This window comes from Falco punctatus (assembly GCF_963210335.1).
Source record: "Falco punctatus genome assembly, chromosome: 2".
Lineage (NCBI taxonomy): Eukaryota > Metazoa > Chordata > Aves > Falconiformes > Falconidae > Falco > Falco punctatus.
In genome coordinates, this window is record NC_137581.1 from 30,329,532 (window position 1) to 30,349,016 (window position 19,485).

The 19,485-nt window shown below is 42.1% G+C and overlaps 1 protein-coding gene and 1 long non-coding RNA gene across 3 annotated transcripts in view; one reads left to right on the forward strand and one right to left on the reverse strand.

Annotated features, from left to right (window-relative positions):
* The window catches only part of LOC308058784, a 29,196-nt gene extending 13,457 nt beyond the window's left edge, over positions 1–15,739 (forward strand). The window contains exon 2 of the long non-coding RNA XR_013925963.1: positions 1–15,739. This exon is cut by the window's left edge and continues 13,218 nt beyond it. This is a non-coding gene — a long non-coding RNA (uncharacterized lncRNA).
* A 151-nt stretch (positions 15,740–15,890) lies between these two features.
* The window catches only part of LOC308058779 (uncharacterized protein), an 87,040-nt gene continuing 83,445 nt past the window's right edge, over positions 15,891–19,485 (reverse strand). The window contains exon 13 of one of the 2 annotated variants that reach the window (XM_080375138.1): positions 15,891–16,205. The gene's annotated coding sequence lies outside the window, so the exon portion shown is untranslated. The other variant, XR_013925958.1, reaches the window with a different exon arrangement.

Genomic DNA, 19,485 nt, shown 5'->3' on the forward strand with positions numbered 1-19,485 from the left:
TCAGTAGCGTACTACCAAATCATTCAGCGAAATGCTCTAGATGCCATAAAAGCGTGCCTGTGCTTGCAGCACCATAGAAAACGAACTTGTAAAATACAGCCCAAGCGCGGCTCACAGCCGCCGGTATCACAGACAGCCCATGTGCTGCTGCGGAGGCACCTTTGTAATGCAGCCAGGCAGCAGCTGTGTGCATTGCAGACATTGTGGGTGGGTGGCTGTCTGCGTGCTTAACAGCTGTCCCCACCACCACGCCGAGCCAGCGCCTGGCCTCCCCGGAGAGCACCCTGTTTTGCTCAGCCAGAGCCGATTTCAGAGCACCCCGTGAGAGCGGTGCCGCTGCTCGCACCCATCCTCCTCGGTGGGGTTCTGTGGGATGCGGCCGCCCCTGCCAGCCTCAGTCACAGGGAGAGCGTTCACCCCTGGGTAACTCAATCGGCTGCCACAGCCATCTTCACAAAAAATGACTGCAGACACCAACTATTCTGTGGACATATTTCTGTTAAAAAATACCAGGCAGCAAAATGCAGTTTTGCCCTTTTTATTCCCCAGCCCTGAAGTTTAGTCAAATACATGTACTTCGGTGAGCCCGTACGTTTGCTGCCTTTCAGCAAAACCTGTGTTGACGCTGGTTGCACTAAAGTCATGTACGTTTATGATCGGCATTTGTAAAGGACCCTGCTAATCCCTCCATAAACCTTACCTTATGCCACTGAGTAAGAAAAACAGCCTTTAGTTTTTGTTACAAAAAAAAAGTTCAAAAGCCTTCATTTCCAGGTCTGCTTGGTCTACCGTCAGTGGACAGGTGTTCCTGGCCATGTCTGTGGAAGCCCCCCGCTCGCAGTGTGAGGGGGCTGGGGCAGGCCAGCACCTCAGAAACATGAACCTTCGGAGCTGTAACTTGTCACTGCAACTCAGAAACTGCTGTAGCAGCCATAGAGGCCACTGAAGGCTTGGATGGCAGTGAGCACCAAGGACGCTGGCAGAGGGAGCGAGGTGCGTGACCTCACCTAAAACCGCCTGAAATCACTCTGCATCTTTCTATTGACTTCAGTGATCTCCACCTCCCTCCCCGAATGAGTAACAAGGATCCCCACAGATTAGGCAAGTGGCATGCACGCACAGCCAGCCTTAACAGCTTTAAAAGTGCTTACTTATGTTTCAATACTTTTAACTTTCTAGAAGTGGCTGATGCTCTCCGTGAGTCGTCACGGGTTTGCTTCTGGGGTGTTTTCCAGTTTCATAGCAGAATCCTCACCAGCCATTTCAATTGTTCCTGTGAGAAAGGAGTATTTTTCCACATAAAGTGTTTTTTTCAGACTGTATATTGCATTGATACTTGAATAACATTAAGCAAACTGTTGACTCTTAAGCTGTAATGTGTCACTCTAGAAAACTTTTAAGCAGGACCATACACTTTGCTCATTCTGATTAAAATACCGGATTTTTTAAGGCTGTACAATACGCAGGAAAGCACCAACTGTGCAAGTGAAACTTTTTTTTCCTTCCCCGGGTAGCTAGATGAGCTCTACTGAATTTTCCATGCCGGTGATGTACTCTGGCTGTGGAGGCAGGACTGTGACCCTTTTGGGCACAGGGGGTGGCAGAGCCGGACACACAGAGATCTGAATCTTCAGGACTATTTTGGGAGTACACAAAACATGAATGTAGAGCCTGACTTTAAAAATAGCATCTTCTTTTTACCACTGTCAATAATGAAGCTCCAGCTCAGGACACAGGGTTTGCAATGAAGCAAGTGAAGCTTAAGCAGCTTCAGAGCAGAACTTGGAAACCAGAGCTCTAAATCCTTCAGCACCATCTGACTAAAAACAAAACAGGACTTCTTACAGGCTTAATGTCATACTGAACAGGATTTTTCTAGGCTTGGAAGAGTAAGGGAAGATGGAAAAATGAACAGGATTTTAAAAAACCCTTGTCTGATGGGATTTTTTGGTTTTTCTCACATCGAAATATTCACCCTTCTTCTTTCCTCTCTCCTCATCTGGCAAAGCAGCTCTGCTGCCCCCGAAGCAGGGCAGGCATGGGTCAGGTATCAGGGCTGGTTGGGCAAGCCTTCCTCATCGCCCGGCTGAGGTCCTTTCTCAGCCATAAGGCTGCTCTACCTTATGCAGAAATGCCTTTTAAAAACAAACTGAAAAGGGGAGAGGAAAACTGAGTTACGTGGAGGATTTCTGTCCCGCTTGCTCCCTTTGACCAAGCAGAGAGAAAAGGCAGGCAGAAGAGAAAACAAGCTCAGAGGAGTCTGCAGATGCTTTCCTGCTGTTTCAAAACCCCCTTGGTATTTCCTGGTGCACTGAAGATATCTCAGAGCTCATCTCCAGTGGCAGCACAAACACCATGCGTCTCAGCGAGCCTGCCACTCGTGCACAGCTTCGTGATATTGGAGTTGCTCCACTTAGATAACAGCAAACAACAAGCACCAGTACGCACGCTTCTCAGCAGGCCCTCAGGGCTCGGCAAGGGGGACATGGGACCTCTTTGGAGACCTTTTCATCCTTTGAAGAAACCATCCAAGAATCCAAGGGAGATAGGTAGATCTGCTGTTTCCAATGAGGCCGTGGGCCAACGCTGGAAGCAAACCGAAATGATAAACTGCATACTGTATGACATTACTAAATCCTACACTGTATGAAGAAGTGTATGTTAAGAAGTGTCCAGAAACAGTTATTTTCATTACCCACTGAGGACCATCTATCTAACAACTGATAGACTTTGGAAGTTGTTTCATTAGCACTTGCTAGACACCCACTTCTCTTATGAGACCTTTGCTCCCAGGGAGCGCAGGGCTGGGAGAGCCCTCCTATGCTCACAACTTCTTCTCGGTTCACAATGAATTCTTTATATTTACAGTATCTTTATGAGCCTCTGGAGGCCCCAGATAAAGACAAAAGACCATAAAAACGTCCATAGGAGGTCAGACCAAAGGTCCCTCTAGCCCAATATCCCATCTCTAATGCTGGCAATAGCAAGAAGAGTACAATACTGGGGCAAGCCTATAAAAAAAATACCATGATATACTCTGTCAACCTCCAGTGATTTGGAGGTCAGAGACTTCTTGACCCAGATATGGTATGTTTGTGTTTGAAAGCAGAGAAGGATTTGAACCTCTATTCCAAGCATTTGAATGCTATAGGAAAAAACACTTAACCCAGCTGGTGAGAAAAATAAATGTTGACTATAAATACAAAGCTGGTGGAAGCAAACCAAAAGCACATTTCCAAGACTAAGACATTACCTCCAAGAAAACACTCAGCTTTTTAAGGCCAAGAAGCATCTTTTAGCCTGAAAGGCTCCGACTGCTCAGCATTACCAGGGCAGCACTCACCCAGATCCCTTCTTTCTTCCAGATGATCCACCAGGAGCAAACAAGGAGGATGAAGAGCTCTCAGCAACATGTAGGAACGGGGCATCCATAGCCTTCCCATTAAATAATTCAACCAGATGCTAAAGGTTCTTCTCAGAAGAAATAGCAGGTTGGGTAGGTGTTTCCCTCAGGCATCAGACCAAAATGTTATCTCACACCAGAATGTGGTAGGCAAGTGAATTATTTACTGGCCAGAGCACAGCTATCCCAGCTGCAGCTAATGCAAGGAAATAGTTGCAATGTTGAAGTCAAGGGGTTATCACAGTGACCCAAATGCAGACCAGATCATAGGGCAATGCCCACGCACCAGCAAGCATGTGCCGATAGCACCGGGAGCCACAGAGCTCCAGCAAAATGCTGCTGCATCATGACCAGCAGCATTCAGAGGTCAGCAGGCTGCGCTGCCATTCAGCAAGCCTAGGACAGGCTGGAGAGCTGGGCAGAGAGCTCAACCTCATGGAGTTCAACAAAGGCAAGTGTAGGGTCCTGCACCTGGGGAGGGACAACCCCACGCACCAGTACAGGCTGGGGCTGACCTGCTGGAAGGCAGCTCTGCGGAGAAGGACCTGGCAGTTCTGGTGGACAGCAAGTTGCCCGTGAGCCAGCGGTGTGCCCTGGTGGCCAGGAAGGCCAGTGGGACCCTGGGGTGCATTAGGAGGAGTGTGGCCAGCAGGTCCAGGGAGGTTCTCCTGCCCCTCTGCTCTGCCCTGGTGAGGCCACACCTGGAGTGCTGTGTCCAGTGCTGGGCTCGGCAGTTCAAGAGAGACAGGGAGCTACTGGAGAGGGCCCAGAGGAGGGCTACAGAGATGATGAGGAGACTAGAACATCTCCCTTAAGGGGACAGGCTGAGAGAGCTGGGCCTGTGTAGCCTGGGGAACACTGGGAAGGGACCTTATCAGTGCACACAAACAGCTTAAGGGCGGGTGTCAGGAGGATGGGCCAGGCTCTTTTCAGTGGAGCCCAGCGACAGGGACAAGGGGCAATGGGCACAAACTGCAACAAGGGAAGTTCCGTCTGAACACAAGGAGAAACTTCTTCACTTTGAGGGTGACAGAGCACTGGAAAAGGCTGCCCAGAGCAGTTGTGGAGTCTCCTTCTCTGGAGACATTAAAAACCCACCTGTGATTCTGTGCAACCTGCACTAGGTGAGCCTGGTTTAGGAGCGGGTTGGACTAGATGACCTCCAGAGGCCCCTTCCAACCCCGACCATTCTGTGACTCTGTGACAGCCACCACAATAGGTTTCTGAAGCAACAACAAAAACAGGCACAGGTCCCTCCACCACATGAAAGGCTGTGCAAACATTCATTCCCCTGAAACATTTCTGCAGGGCCTCGGCGCTCACGTGAAAGAACAACTGCACTTCAGACATACTCCACTTTTCTCTGTCAGCCACCACATCCCCTATTGAAATTATTTCCTGTTTTATTTTTAAGATTGCTGCTGTCATAAACTGTTGTCAGTATGGGGGTAGGGATGGGAAGGCAGCAGCTGCCCAGCAAACACGATAGCCAGCTGGACAAGGGGTCAGCTTGGTGGCTGTCCTGCAAGAAGGCATGGTGGCAGAGGGAATGTCATGAAGGGAGGGTGATGCTCATTGTTTCATAACATCTGTCCTGGAAAATCATGGAAAACAGGCTTGGTAGGACACAGGGAGCAAGCCTTATACAATGCTTTGACTACAGAGTTGACATTTCAGATCCTTGTGGTGCAAGAAAAAAAAAAGCTGCAAGGATGCAAGGAACAAGAGTACCTGTTTGAGGATGAATGTCTATAACTGGAACAGAGATACAACATACAAATCCAAATTCTAGTAGCAAGAGTCACAGCTGGCATAGCTGTCCCCTCTCCTTATGGCAGGCATAGCAGAAGTCATCAAAAAAGGGAACTTCAAACTGAAAATGGTGCTAAACGATAATGTTAAGCTACAACAGCTGCACTATTGCTGGTATTACCTTTGCCTCTGGGTCCCAGGTTCATGTTCAAATTACATTTGGACAAGTCTGTTGGTCCATCACACCCTCCCGTGGTTTTTTTTTTTATTATTTTTCTTAAAAATATACAAAGCTAGTGTCATAGTTTGAGCAAGGTGAGGGTCAGATCAGAAGGCAGAACTGAAACTAGTTACAACACAGCTGCTGGAAATTATTTTGCAGACTCTGGAACAAACTACTCAGTTTCACTAGAGGCCACTGTGCAGCACAGGATCAGCCCTTTCCACAGGGCTGGTGAGAAGGACCAGCGTCACATCACAGGCACGACTTGGGGCAGGGAGGGGGTATGTTTTGGTGCAACAAATTGTTTTGCAAAAAAGCCAAGATTTTTGCTTAAATGAACTTTTTAAAAATCCACCAGCAATCCTTTTCAAAAGCCAGAGTAAATGCAAAATTTAGCTTTTTTATTTTAATGCCAGAACTCATGTAATTTTCATGGCTGTGAATCAGAACATCTTCATTCTTGTGGCATGTTTTTCACTTTTATGAACACTAATTTCACTACATTTTTAGAGTGGTGACTTTAGCCACAGCGTGGCTGCCGCTAAGTTCCCACGGCTACCAGTAGGACTTTTATGTGGGAAATCTGTGGGCAGCAGGGAGCCTCCCTGTTTGTATCAATATGAACTTCCCAAGCACATCAGACTGACATTTTCTCAGCCCGAAAGTCGGAGCACACATGCTCTCACTTAGAGCTCTCTTTTCCTAAGCGGAAGGACATGTGTGATTATTTTAATTTCAACAATTTTCTAGTAGGCCTTTTGCACAAACAAAAATCCTGCACAAATGAGGTTTTTTTCTCTTCAGCCAGCAGAAGCGCAATCCTACAAACTGCTTAGTGCTGATTGTAAGGTGCTAAGGGGCTCGAGCAAACACCAGGAGATGTGCAGAGCATCTTTCCAGCTTGTGTGCTCCAAGCTTGCTGGAGACCCTCAGCACTGCAGAGGCATCCATGTTCCCTCTCCACCATCAGAGATCAGGCTGTTGGTGCTGGCAGGTCATCGTCGGCACTGCCATCCCACAGGAGTTTCCCAGCCTTTCACTCAGTGGCTACACATTCCAGAGATGACCAGACACATAAACACATCTCCTGTACTTGTACACCAGAGCGCATTCTGCAGCTGGGTAATAAGTCTGCGTAAGTCGAAGAGCACATTAAAAGCATATATATTGTCTTCTGCAGTTGGAAAAAAACCCCCAAAAAAACCCAAAAAATTGACTTCTTTGGTCTCAGAACATAAAAATGCAGTGGGAGGGCAATGGGCGAGCTGTATGGCTTCAGCTTTATTAGAGATAATATATTGGATGGAAAAATCAGCTGTGGTGGGACAGTGTTTAGTCAATGTTTAGAGAAGCCCACACAACCCACAGATATGACAGGACCATGCTCAGTGTTCCTATCTCACTGTCATTTCTTATTTGCAGAACTGCAACAACAGTAACTGTGGAAAGGTTTCATGTCCACGATCACTAACAAGGGAGATCCATACTCAGGAATGTGAGACACTGGAAAGTGGGGAAGCTCTATCAATTGTTTTTCAGTTCAGTCAAAAAGGTTGATTTCCTTGTCACTGAAAGATGTTCCAGCCTTGCATAAAGAAATCTCCAAGCCCTGATCCTTCAAAACCCTCACAGCTCCCCGTTTACGATCCAAAGTGTTCAACTCCTTTATGAGCTCATCCTTTGGCAGCCGCTGCAGCTTTTAGTCCTTGCACCTGGCTACAGGTGAAGTCCACATTATACTACTGTAGGCATATTCCTCAACGTCATGCCACGTGTCCGATACGAAGGCAGGAATACTGTGAGATACGCTGCTCTCCAGCTAGCAGTGAGAATGTCAACATATAATTTGAAGGGCTTAAAATGGAAAAGAAAAAAAAAAAAAAAACCAAAACTGAAAGCACTTTCACTGTTGCTGCAGCCAGGGTAGTCCACGGCTGTAAGCGTGGTGAGGTTTGTGGAAAGAGGTAGTATCCTTCCCCAGACCAATACATATATTTGGGGAGAAAATAAGATAACCTACTTCTAGCTCGAAGCTGTCACAGCTGGGCTGTAAAGTTCTCCAAGTTTGTTTGCTAAAACCTGGAAGCTGTTTTCCCAGTCAGGAGGAAAGCGTGTCAGGGTGACAATGGTGCTCGTTGCAACAGCAAAGGCAGCCTGTGTTCAGGGGCTAAGCAAAGCGCGGTGCTGCGCTGCGCCTTGGGACCAGAGGGAGCCTTGGGCGTGTCGAACGCCCATGACGTGGGGCAGCACAGGGAGAGGTATGGCATCCCCAGCCACTTGCTAAATGGTGACTTTCGACATGTGATGTTTTGGCAGTGTTTTATTTAAAAGGCCCAGGCCGATGAGATTTTTGATTTTTTTTAGGCGCAGTGGAGTAGAAGAGTGTACGACAAAATTGAGAAGCTGTCAGGGGGACCAGGAAGATTTCTCACAGATAGTTTGTGTACATCTCCGACAGCAGGACAATTTTTTAACATATCTGTGAAAAGATGCACTGAGCCATCTGCAGTCTCTTGTTTGTGTTGTCTCAGGTAATGAGACTGGTAGCGCATCCAAGGCCTGTTTCAATGGTCTTTCAGCAGAGTCAGAAAGAGAAACATGTAGAGACATCACAGCTGAGGCAAAATTTGCTCAGAAAATCCTCACCAAAGGTTAGTGTAACCGCTAGTGCAAGAACGTCAAAAAGCTTTCTCTGTTGTCTATAACTTAGCCCTGCTTTGTAAGGCAGTTCCAGCGTCGGTGTGTGCACATCTGTGCCTTTCTCCTTTGAAAAGTGGATGAGCTCCCTGGCCAAAGCTGCCAAATGCTACAAAGACCTCAATGTTACCAGCATTTCTAAAAGCCACATGAAAATACTTGGACAAATAGAGGAGCGGAGAACCATACACAGCCTGTACAAGCACTGGGACTGAAAGCGGGACTGTGGTATGAACCTGTAAGCGCATCTCCCAGCACCCGCTGTAGGGGAAGGAGCTGCAACACTTCAGCAGGGAGCATGGCTTCAGCACTTGTTTGTGCTCACCCATTACACAAATCCACTGGGCCTCAGGAACCCCAATGTTTGAGTGATTCCTTTCTGACATTAAAAGCAAGCTCATTTTCAGGGTACGGGGCGGGAGCTGGGGTTTTGCTGGGGACCTCAGGGCTTCATCCCACTGAGTCAGCAGCCACCTAACAACCCTCTACTGACTCCCTGGCCTCAAAGGATGAAAATCTCAGCAGGCGTCTGCAGGCAGGAGGCATGTGTGGATGTGGAAGTGACCTGTGTGTCAGGCTGGTGAGAGGGGCTTAAAAATAAGAAATGTGCCAAAGAAAAAAGGGGAGCAGCAAAAACAGGGCAGAGGAGAAGATGGAGGGGTGCAGGAGGTCAATACTTTGGTCTCGCTGGGCAAAACTTGTACAGACTTGTTGGTGTCAAGTCATATGAAGGGAAAGTGGGTGGCTCTAGAGACACAGTAAAAATGAGATTAACTCACCTACCAGATTCTCAGTCATCCTCCTCTTATAACCACTGCCAGGAAGTATGAATAACCAATCTGAATTTAAATAGAACAAAAAAGAAAATACTATGCAGTGTGACTAGTCCATGAAGAAACCATGAATTTGCTCTTTTAATAAATAAAAGTGACCCAGCAAGTTTTCCAGAGCAATCATCTCTTGTTAATGGAGTAAAAGGTTATCTTCACTGCCCATGTGTGCAGTGTGCTGCATTATCTGCCCTGATAACTGCATTATTTTGTTCATTTGGATGGAATTACATTTTGTGAGAGTGACAATGTAATTCCCCTAGCGCCAGTTATTTTTCTGCTTAGAAAATACCATGTAAAATTATTCCATTCATGGAAGAATTTAAATGCTTTAACTACCTACTTGCTCATGTTTTGTAAATTATGGAAGAAAAAAAAAAAAAAAGCGCTGATTGTCACTGCCAGCATGAGATGATTATTTCACTGTATATGTCCAGGGCTGACAAAATTTCCACCCCAAGCCCATTTGAGTTCAGCTTGGGACATGCCTTACAGACTTCTGTTTTCACTTTTTGTTGTGCAGAACCAGTATACTCCCACAGCTCAGCTAGCGCTTTGACCTTCCAAACCAGATTTCTAGATATCTTCACCCTTGGATATTTTTAATGTTTTTACTTCACTGAATATGAGAAATATCATTAATATCAGCGTCTTGAGCGTTCTCCAACAGGTAATGTCTGAAACGCAGCTCTCCAGGAGCTATTTGGAGAAAGACTTCACCACTTTTACTCCCTTGCAGCACAACTTCTTCACCCAAGTCAGTGAGAGTAAATACTATATGCAAAATGAGTAAAGATGGCAGGAATGAGTCTGCAGGCAAAATCCCCCATGAGTCAAACTCTCCCCCAGCTACATTAAATTGTGCTGATAGAGGTGAGATTGCATGAATGCCGTGAAGAGGGCTTCAGCTCATTAATGTCTGAGAGTTTTTCTCAGACATGAGTGTGGTCCCAGATCTGAAGTCCTTTCAATCACTATGGGTTTGGCTTTAATAACGACAGGCAGTTTCTGGTGTTGAGTTCGACTGCATGCACGTATTGAAGCAACCCAAGTCATTGAATTGTCAGCACTGCTGTGATGGAAACAAAGAAGCAAGCAGAGCTAAAGGGACTTCTGAGAAATGTCACAAACCAGTTAACTGGACAGGAATTGAACAACCTATCAAGCAGCATGGAAAGAGGCTGGTTCCTAGAGATATGCCGCATACAGCCATTTTGCTCATACAGCGTCTTTCGGCGCTCCAGTAATCAGATCCATGCATAAGGATTATGCTGATGGGCAAGAAAAAACGTATCCTTTAACAATGTCCATAAATTAAAGGCATAATCAAAGTTAAAAACTGCATCTGTTGCTGTACCACTGTGCACAACAGCTCTTGACTAAAAATCAATAACGTATTGCTTACTATGCCTATATACTGATTCTCAACCAGTCTAAATTCATGTTAAAATCACTAGCCTCTGCTTTTTATCAGATAGAGAAAAGGGAAATTAGCACTCTCTTTTTCATGTTTCAGAACAAAAGTGTGAGCTTTGACGTTCTGTATTTGTGAAAGAAACCGTCGTGGCCTGTTAAAACAAGCTTTTGGTACTGAAAAGGTTAATTAATTTGGTTTCTCCGATAAGTTTATCTGTGATCAGAACTGAGTCATACAGAAAATACTCCTACAAGATTTGACCTTTTACTTGTATCCCACACTGAGATAATATTATACTTAAAATGGATATCAATAAGAACTTTGTTTTAAAAAGTGTATTTAAAATAAATTACTTTTAAATAACAGAAACTGTTTTCAATTAGCCCTGTTAAAGGAAATCAACTAGAAAGTTATGTATGCTTTTTTATTTTCTTTATATAAATTATACCCAGGAGTCCTATGATAGCAGCACTGTACAAACTATGCACTACCTTTATATTTATTTCTTATCAAAATAAACTTAACAAATTAGATTTGTTTTTACAGCACTTTATATCCAATAATGACAATGTTGTATTGGTCCCAGGATAAAAACAATGAAAGTAGCAGCTGAATGGTATTTTTATTAAGAGTTAACAAAAATGTCTTGTGCAAACAGAGTGTATAAAGAAAATTAATTCCATAATTCCTCAAGATGAAGGCATCCTTCTCTTTTTTCTTTTTTTCTCACAATATCAATCTCATTTGGAAAGATCATTTTGAGGGGAAAATTTTAAGTTTTAGCATGACTTACTCAGCAAAATGATATGGCTGAACTTAAACATTGCTGACTGCTAGGATTTAATATTAGGACCTGGCAAATGTTTTGATAACTTAATACTTTTTAAAAGAAATCTTGTTTGTTACTAAAGATTTTGGGACCTCAGAAGAAACATAATCTAAAAAATAACAGAGCTAAAGATCCAAAGAGATGTTTCTTCTTTTTTCCCATTTTTTCCATTTCCTCTACCTTGAACTGGTTCTTCCATGCTAGCATTTCAGAGGCCTTTTTATTGGTGGCAGATTCAAATATCTCTGAGATATTCACCATACAACTCAGCAAGAGTCCGCGTTTTCCTCCAGCAGTGGAAAAATGGCAGAGCTAATAGTCTGGGGTTTGTTACAAAAAATGAGTCCTTATACAAAAAAAAAAAAACAAACACAACAACAAAAAAACCACCCAAAACCCAAAAAAAGCCCCAAACTGTTTAGAACATGTGGTTTGCTGCTATTATGTTAACAGTGGAAAATCTCATTACTTTTAAAGTTAATTTTATTTTGTGGTGGGATTGTTCTCCAGGCTGAGGCAGATTTTCTCTTAAGCAGAGCCTCTAACCCTACCTTACAGTCTTCTGTTCAGCAAGTCATTCTTTGCACAGCTTGGCTACATGCATGTTCTAACTCAAAGTGCTGAACTAAAAGGAAAAAAAAAAAACAAGAAAAAACTTTTTCCCACACATGCTTCTGAGGCTGCTGGCAGGCACTCAGGTGCCATCTTCTCCAGCTCTTGCTCTGACTAGAGGAGTTTTCCAATAAAGGTCTTGGGTGAAAGGTGCTCTTTAAGTAGTGTGTTCTGCTTCTAACAAAAGATGAGATGCTGCTGAGTGCTCTGATGAGGTAAATTAGAGGCTCAACAAATCCCGATGCCAGCTCCACACAGGAAGCACCATGGAGAAGCAGAGGTGCAGGAAAGATGTAACGTGGTTTGATGGACCAAGGGTTCTAAAAATCAAAGTGGCCGGAGAAGAAAATAGAAGACTAAGGGTTCCCAGTTCAGGTTTCTTTTCACATTTTGGAAGCATCTGATCTGACTTCTAACTTTTCGTTGAGGCTGTAATGGCTTACAATAACAGAGAACCAAATCTGCAATTTGAGGAGAAAATAACCCCAAGGCAAAAGCCTTGCTTACAGCCTGTGTGCTATATATGCGTATATACATATCCTAGTTACAAGTTACTGTGACTCAAATCTGAAACTCTCATGGTTTAAAATACCAAGTGAGACTCAGAGTCACATAATATTTGCATTCCACCAACAACCCAATGTTGGGTTTTTTCGGTGACATATGCTCACACCATATAAAATTCACTCTTGTGCAGAGGTGAGCCATTATATTGTAAAATCCATGCACAATAATCCTCATGTAACCCAGCCTGTGAGCTGTGCTTCAAGACACCTTCAGCCTTCAAATTCGGTCATTCTGCTTGCACTCTGCACATTCCTAGGTACTGACTGGTTCACCACAAAAACCTGACATACAAATAAGCAAAATATAGGTACACAAGATCACTGATTATCTGACAATAATTTTTATTTTTTTTCCTGAACATCACTCTAGTTCTTCTCAACAAAGATGTCAAAGTCTGAGATCTACATCCAGAAGCTGACTCGCTTAGTCCCACTGCTGCTGAGGCATTGCTTCTCCGTCAGTGATAATTTTGGAGGCTCAGGAGTTCACTCCCTCAATATTTTAGGGGGAAAGAAAATGGATCAGCTGCCCAGCCAACAAAGGAGCCCTGAGAGTCTAAACTCACACATGCTCAGCAATGCTCTCCTAGAAGTACCTTCTGGCTTGGTGCCATTCATAGGTTTATTTCAAGCCAGTTGCACTACAATTTTACAAAAAGTGAAAGGAGAGCAGAGGATTCTTTGTTGTTCCACTGTAAATAAATGTAAATAAACATACTGATGCAGAAGAGGTCTGATCTTCACAAGAGCATGAGCACCTGCAGCTCCCATACCAGCTAGGAAGAGAAACAGGTGTTCAGCATCTCTGAAATATCAGGCTTTGAACTTATAATGTCATAAATCCTCGGGCGATCCCCCAGAGGTGAAGTTACTGCTGCTACTTTGGGACTGGGTACTATTTAGAGCATTGTTATAGATCTAGGAAATTAGTTCAGAGCTGGATGCAACTACAAAAAAACATACAGGCTTTTTTTACAGACAATCAAGAGCTAAACATAACTAGCCTGGGACTGAGAAAATATCATCTTTTGGCAGATGTCGAAAGTATCAGCTGAGACAGAGAGTGAGAGTGAGACCTTGCTCAGACAGAGGGTTATGCTTTGGAGCTGCGGCGTTTATCACCTGTGCCACAGGGTAGTGAAAACAACTAATTTTTGACATCCCACACGTGCAATTGAAAAGTGAACTAGCAAAAAGGGGTTATTTCAAGAGCTGGGTGAAACTAGATTGTTCAGTTTGCAGAGGTTTTCTGTTAATTTTCTTATGGTTTGCTTCATACAGCTCTATACCTCAGGAGTTTTGCTTTGAGTTTTAGCTTCAAACAAAGCAAAACTGATTGTAAACCACTGTATTTTGACTTTTCATGTTGAAACTGTATCTTACGCAGAAAGTTTCAAAAGCCAAAGTGCAGAGTATTGGTAGCCTCGGGTTTCACTCAGCATGTGTTCAAGCTGTTCGACTGAGGGTCAGAGACAAGCTTTCCCTATGTGCAGTGATGTTGAGAACTGGCTTTTCTGTGCAGTCCCAGGTCTGCGTGAAACTACTCGAACCCACCCAATTTTATGTAGTTTCTTCCAGGAGTAACAGGCAAAGCCATCCCAGAGTTGTCATATTAAACTAACATTAAATAGTGACAAATTAGTAATGGATGCTTTTAATAGATTTGTTTCTAGGTCAAATAAAGTTATTATAAAGGTTTGCCCAAACAGAAATTCAGAGATATAGACAGCACTGTATACTGCTAAATGAATGCTGTTTGCTTACCTTCAGCTTAACAGACATGATTTGCCAGAAGCAGTATGGTAGTGCCTAGAAACACCTCCCTGAAGGAAGCTTTGAAGAAATACCTACTTAAACACACTTTTATCCTTTATTTCATCCACTTTGCACATTATTTTCTTAGCTGTCCTTCAGCCCCATGGTTAACACATTGGACAATCAGTTTTAATGCCCACAGAAAATCTTTTTTTGTCTCATTTGCAACAGCACTTGTTATCGTATTTCCATGGTCATCATTTAACTTTCCACTATATTAATAACCAAGACCAACTTTACCTAGTAAGCAACCTAAACCCTCCAACCTGACAAAAATACTGCGTGCTTATTTCTCTTTTTAATCATCAGAGAAGGTCACTACGATGACTCCGGGTATCAGCATTTTTCCTGTGTGAATCACTCACACCAAGCAAACCCGCTAGACCTACATTCTTCCTTTTTCAAATTTCTGCTTAACCGATAGGATCAACAGGTCCCCTTCTCCGTGGGTGGTGATAATGTCAGTACACCACTGCCCAAATAACCTTTCTCTATAGGGAAATGCTAACATTTAATTCTTTAAATTTAAACCACATGTATTTTGATCTCATAACTGCACTCTGTATTAACTGCCTTTTGTTATTAATTTGTATCACAGAATTCTTAATGAAACCAGTTATTTAAATTGGAAATGTTAAGTGCAGTAGACAGCTAAAATTTGTGTACGAACTATAATACATCAAAATATTTAAATAGTAACTAAATATTTTACCTAACTATTGTAAACACGTTTTCAGAATTAATAATAACGCAGCTCTGCGTATGTTCAGTGTAAAACTGTGTCTCAGAAGAGCTGTTCTTTTTAGCCCATTTCAGGGAATGTAAGCAATGGCTTTTGAATGGTTTCCATCTCTTACCTTCATCCTATCCAGAAACAAAAAGTGTCATTTAAGTGTTGTCTATGCGAGACCTCCACCAAGAAGAGCAAATTATGTGTGGGTTGACCACATCCAGTTTTCCTCCTGGTACTTTCTGGAAGAGGCACTGCCACTGTATACATTCTTTGCATACATTGCTGTAGGGTGACCACAAATATACAGCTGCCAGTGGAGTGAAAATATTGGTATTTGGGACAAACACTCAGGGACTTCTTGTTCAAACAACATGAACCACAGTTGGGATAAAGTGTAACGGTTTCTCCAAACTAAATTGTTCCTCAGTAAAATTTAACACAACTGCAAATATTAAAAAAACTAATAGATTAGCTTTAAAACTGTAATTACATTAAAAACTAGAGGGGGTGGAAAGACTGTATAAAATTTTAAAGTGTTTTCTGTAACCTCTAGAAATGAAACAGTTTAATATTTGCACATACGATTTAGATAACATTTACTAGTTCTATACTTATAGTCATTAGTTTAATTATACATTTCACATTTCATCATACAGATACGTTATTTAATACATTTAAAACTGTAAACCTTTACGTTGCAGATAACAGAGTTTAGATATAAGCACGTTTTCTTTTGAACAGCATTTTTCAAAACCTATACCACCTCCCAGGTACAAATGCACACTGTCTCTTTTTTTACAAAGCTGAATTCTGTAGCTAATTCCTTAAACTATATGTTTCATTTCCCAGAATACACTTTAGTCCCCTGGACTAACATTAATAAAAGGAATCTCTTTTCCCAGTCTGGCTGGGGGAGCTTACTGGGACTGGTAAATTATATCAGAAATAACAGTCATCTGAGATGGTTCCAATAACTCCAGAGACATTCTGTGGCCTTGGTCGCAAATTTCAGGGTGCTTAGGTTGTAGTTCTCCAAGGCTTCCCATAATGTGCATTCTTTCCCATTTCACAATCTTTCAATTAATTCCCAATCCATAAACTTTTATCACATACCCTGGTATTTGGTAAAAACATTAAAAATGCCATTATACCCTTCTTAAGGGACAAACCGTTCCCAGTTCTCTGTAGGAGTCTTCCTCCATCTTCATTCAGGCTCAGATTCCCAGTGATTAGTGAAAAGAATAACACCAAGAGGGTATCTGTTTCTTGTTTCAAACAGCCATCACAGTCATGCCTTGGGGGTTCATCCTGACAAAGATTGATAAAGACTTAAAAAAAAAAAAATCAGCACATGAAAACAGTTCTGCTTCATTCACAATTTACAAAATTAATATTGTACACTACTAAATCAGATCTTATGATTGTTTTGCAAGTCACTCTGCATCATGCCTTTTTCTGTAACAATTTCATTTTTTAAACTTCTGCAAAAGTAGTCCAAATTCCTAATGATCCTAATGTTAGTGACTGGTTAAAAAAAGCTCATGGGAGAGTGTTCTTTGTCTATACAATCCTAATTAATCCTTGCGGTGAATTTCATCCAGAGTTTGCTGCCTTCCAATAGCTTTAATTTTATTTTGAGTTATATGTTTTATACTTATACAATATATAACTTTGATATATTATATGCAACGAATTGTTCTTGTTATAAAAAACAATTCAGTAACCACATAGTACAATTCATACATAATTACACTAATATATTCAAGGTTTTTAACTTCCCTCTGATTCAGTAGACCATCAAAAATGGACCTGATTAACCTAGGTTTCTAATTGCCTAAGTAATTAATGCAAGTGTTCCTCTAATTCCCTGTGAGTGCCCTAGTACCCAAAAATACCTACTTTTTCAGCAAAATTGGTTTGCTGCATCATGCCCAAAACTGAGGAATTAAGCTTACTTTTGCCATACTCCAAACACTTTAAAACATCAGACCCCTACGTTCCTGATGAGAAGCCCCAGATTTCTGGCCAGGGCTTTCGGGGGGCATACCCTCAGCAACAGCAGCTCCCAACGCATGCACAGGTTCAGCTCAGCCATCATAATTCAAAACAGACTCTTGATAGCATCCCGTTGAACACAGTAACTCTGTACTTGCACATGAAATTGCTTTCCTGCCTCTATGTCTTGTTAAACTTAAATAAAACACCTTAGACGGAATTACCTTCACAGCTGTGCTATCTTTAATTTTGTTAAGCATTGGTAGAGGTGTATTATCTTTTACAGCATTTATCTAAAGGAGAAATTCAGATGGCTAAAAGAAGGTACCTAATGCCTGCTGGAATACCCTGGAGTAGCCAGGATAACTGTGCATGGCTGGCAGATACGATATGGGACTGACAGGAAACCCACACCTTTGAAGTGGCAGGGAGAGGCTGGGTGGGATCTCCAGGGGCTCTAAAATGACACAGAAGGTCTACGTTTAGGCACATGCTTTTCTTCTAAAATTAATAAAATAACATACTGAAAAAACAACTAAAAAAAATTTCATAGGATTTCACTTAACAAAAACCATGAAAAAATTTTAAAACTCCAAAGAAATAGTTTTGTCTAAATCTCATACTTTACTGTATAAAATTGTATCTAAATCTCATACATTAATGTATAAAAACCTCTTGGACATCATCACAGCCTGTTATCTAGGCCCTATAGAAACAAAGCGCATAATGAACTAGTCACATTCACAATACTTCTATACTTTTGAATTTCAAATTGTAGAATACCACGACATTTTCAAAACTAAATATTCAAAAAGTCAGAAAACACTAATACAGACTTCATGCAAACCCAAGACTACACATTTAGCTATTTTAGAGCAAAGTTTAAAATTCTCAATTTATACACTAATTCAGCAACCAAGTGGTTGATACTGTTCAGGAGACAAGCATTGTGGCATTCATAGTTAAATACTATCTTGAAAAAGATATGTCTGCCTAAAGTACAATTATTTTACATCATTTTGTTGTAATTAAAAATTCTGAAAATGTAAAACTAATTCCCACTTCAATGCATTCCTTGCAGCCAAGCCTTGGAGCTTGTTCTCGTTTTTTTCCTCAAACAAATTTCCCTTTGATTCCAGGCAGAGTTTTGGTGGACTATCATATCACAGTAGCAAATAGTCCTTTGTAGTAGCACTTCTAGAAACAGCTAAGATAAACCTGGCCAGACTAGTCAACTGGAAGATGACCGCAGTGAAGAGAAAAGAAGGGCAGATACAGCACTAAGATGTGTCAGGTGAAGAATTGCTGGCAGGGTGTGGAAGCTGTTGCTTTAATGTCATATGCACGGCAATAACAAAGGATGGACACATCTGCTTGCTTTTGTTTAAAAAATATCAATTTAACTTAAAGTAATGCTGGGGAATGGAAAACCAAGCTTCTGAAAGAAAATTATGCAAATTTTATTAGTTCAGCCTGGGATGCTCAGGCCCAAACTTCCCAGCTACGTGCGGATGCAAATGGTAGGGGAAGGGACCGTGTGGCTCCCACGCACACCCACACAGCCCACAGCCTGCCCCTAGGGAAAGTCAGCGCTGGATGAGAGGAGCCATCCTGGCAGGCTGTGCATGGCACGTTGGCCCACAGCCTAGCACCTCTGGCTTACTAAAATCGAGCCTGAAAGGGGGTGTCATTGATTTTGCTAAATACATCAGCAGGGAGGAAATCACAACAGAAGGGGAAAAACTCTTCAGTGTAAAAGGACAATATAGACACAAGGGCCCTGGGTAAATCTAGGCTGAAAGATAGAAAAATATTTATAAGCATCAAAGCTGTGATGGGTTGGAACAAACTTCCAGTAGGATATAGGGTGGGCAAGACATGTTCTACATCGATTTCACAGCAACTTTGTTTTTAACAGTCAGAAGACTAGATTCGGTAGACCAAGAGCCCTCAGCAATGAACCAGCAGCATCTTGGTTCTTTACAATTCAGGCATAGCCTTCTCACTGTGCTCCTGAGAAATCAAAAATAATCTCTTCACATTAAAGGAGGCTGCAGCTAAAACCCAGATGAACACTTAAAGGAAAACATAAACATTATAATAGATATTAAAATGATAATGTGATTATTTTCTGCTTGAGGCTTATTTATGGAGTAGAAAATTAAATACTACTTTTGGTTACTTCAAACTAAATACCAAGCAATTCTACTGAATTCAGTTGCTTCTGTGAGATTACTTCAAGTTTACCTTGAAGTAAATGAATCTGAATTCAACGCTTTCCTTTCTGTTTCCTTTGGGGGAACTAAAGCCAAAAGCCCATCATAAATATTGATGAATGTCAATGATTTTATAGTCATAGGGGTGATTAAGCAGGTGAAGATGTCACAGAGAACAGTGAAAAGCAGAAGACAGGTTTAACTAGACATTGGTTACCAGTCATCTGCTCATCATTGGTCATATGTCAGGATTACACACTGCACAAAGATTATTAAAAAATGCACCCCGGCCAACTTTCTCTTGGTTTTTATTTGGAACAAAGTATCCTTCAAAAACTGTATTTTAAGCAAACTTTTTTTTTTCTTCTTTGTCACAGCCAAATTCTCCAATTCAGGA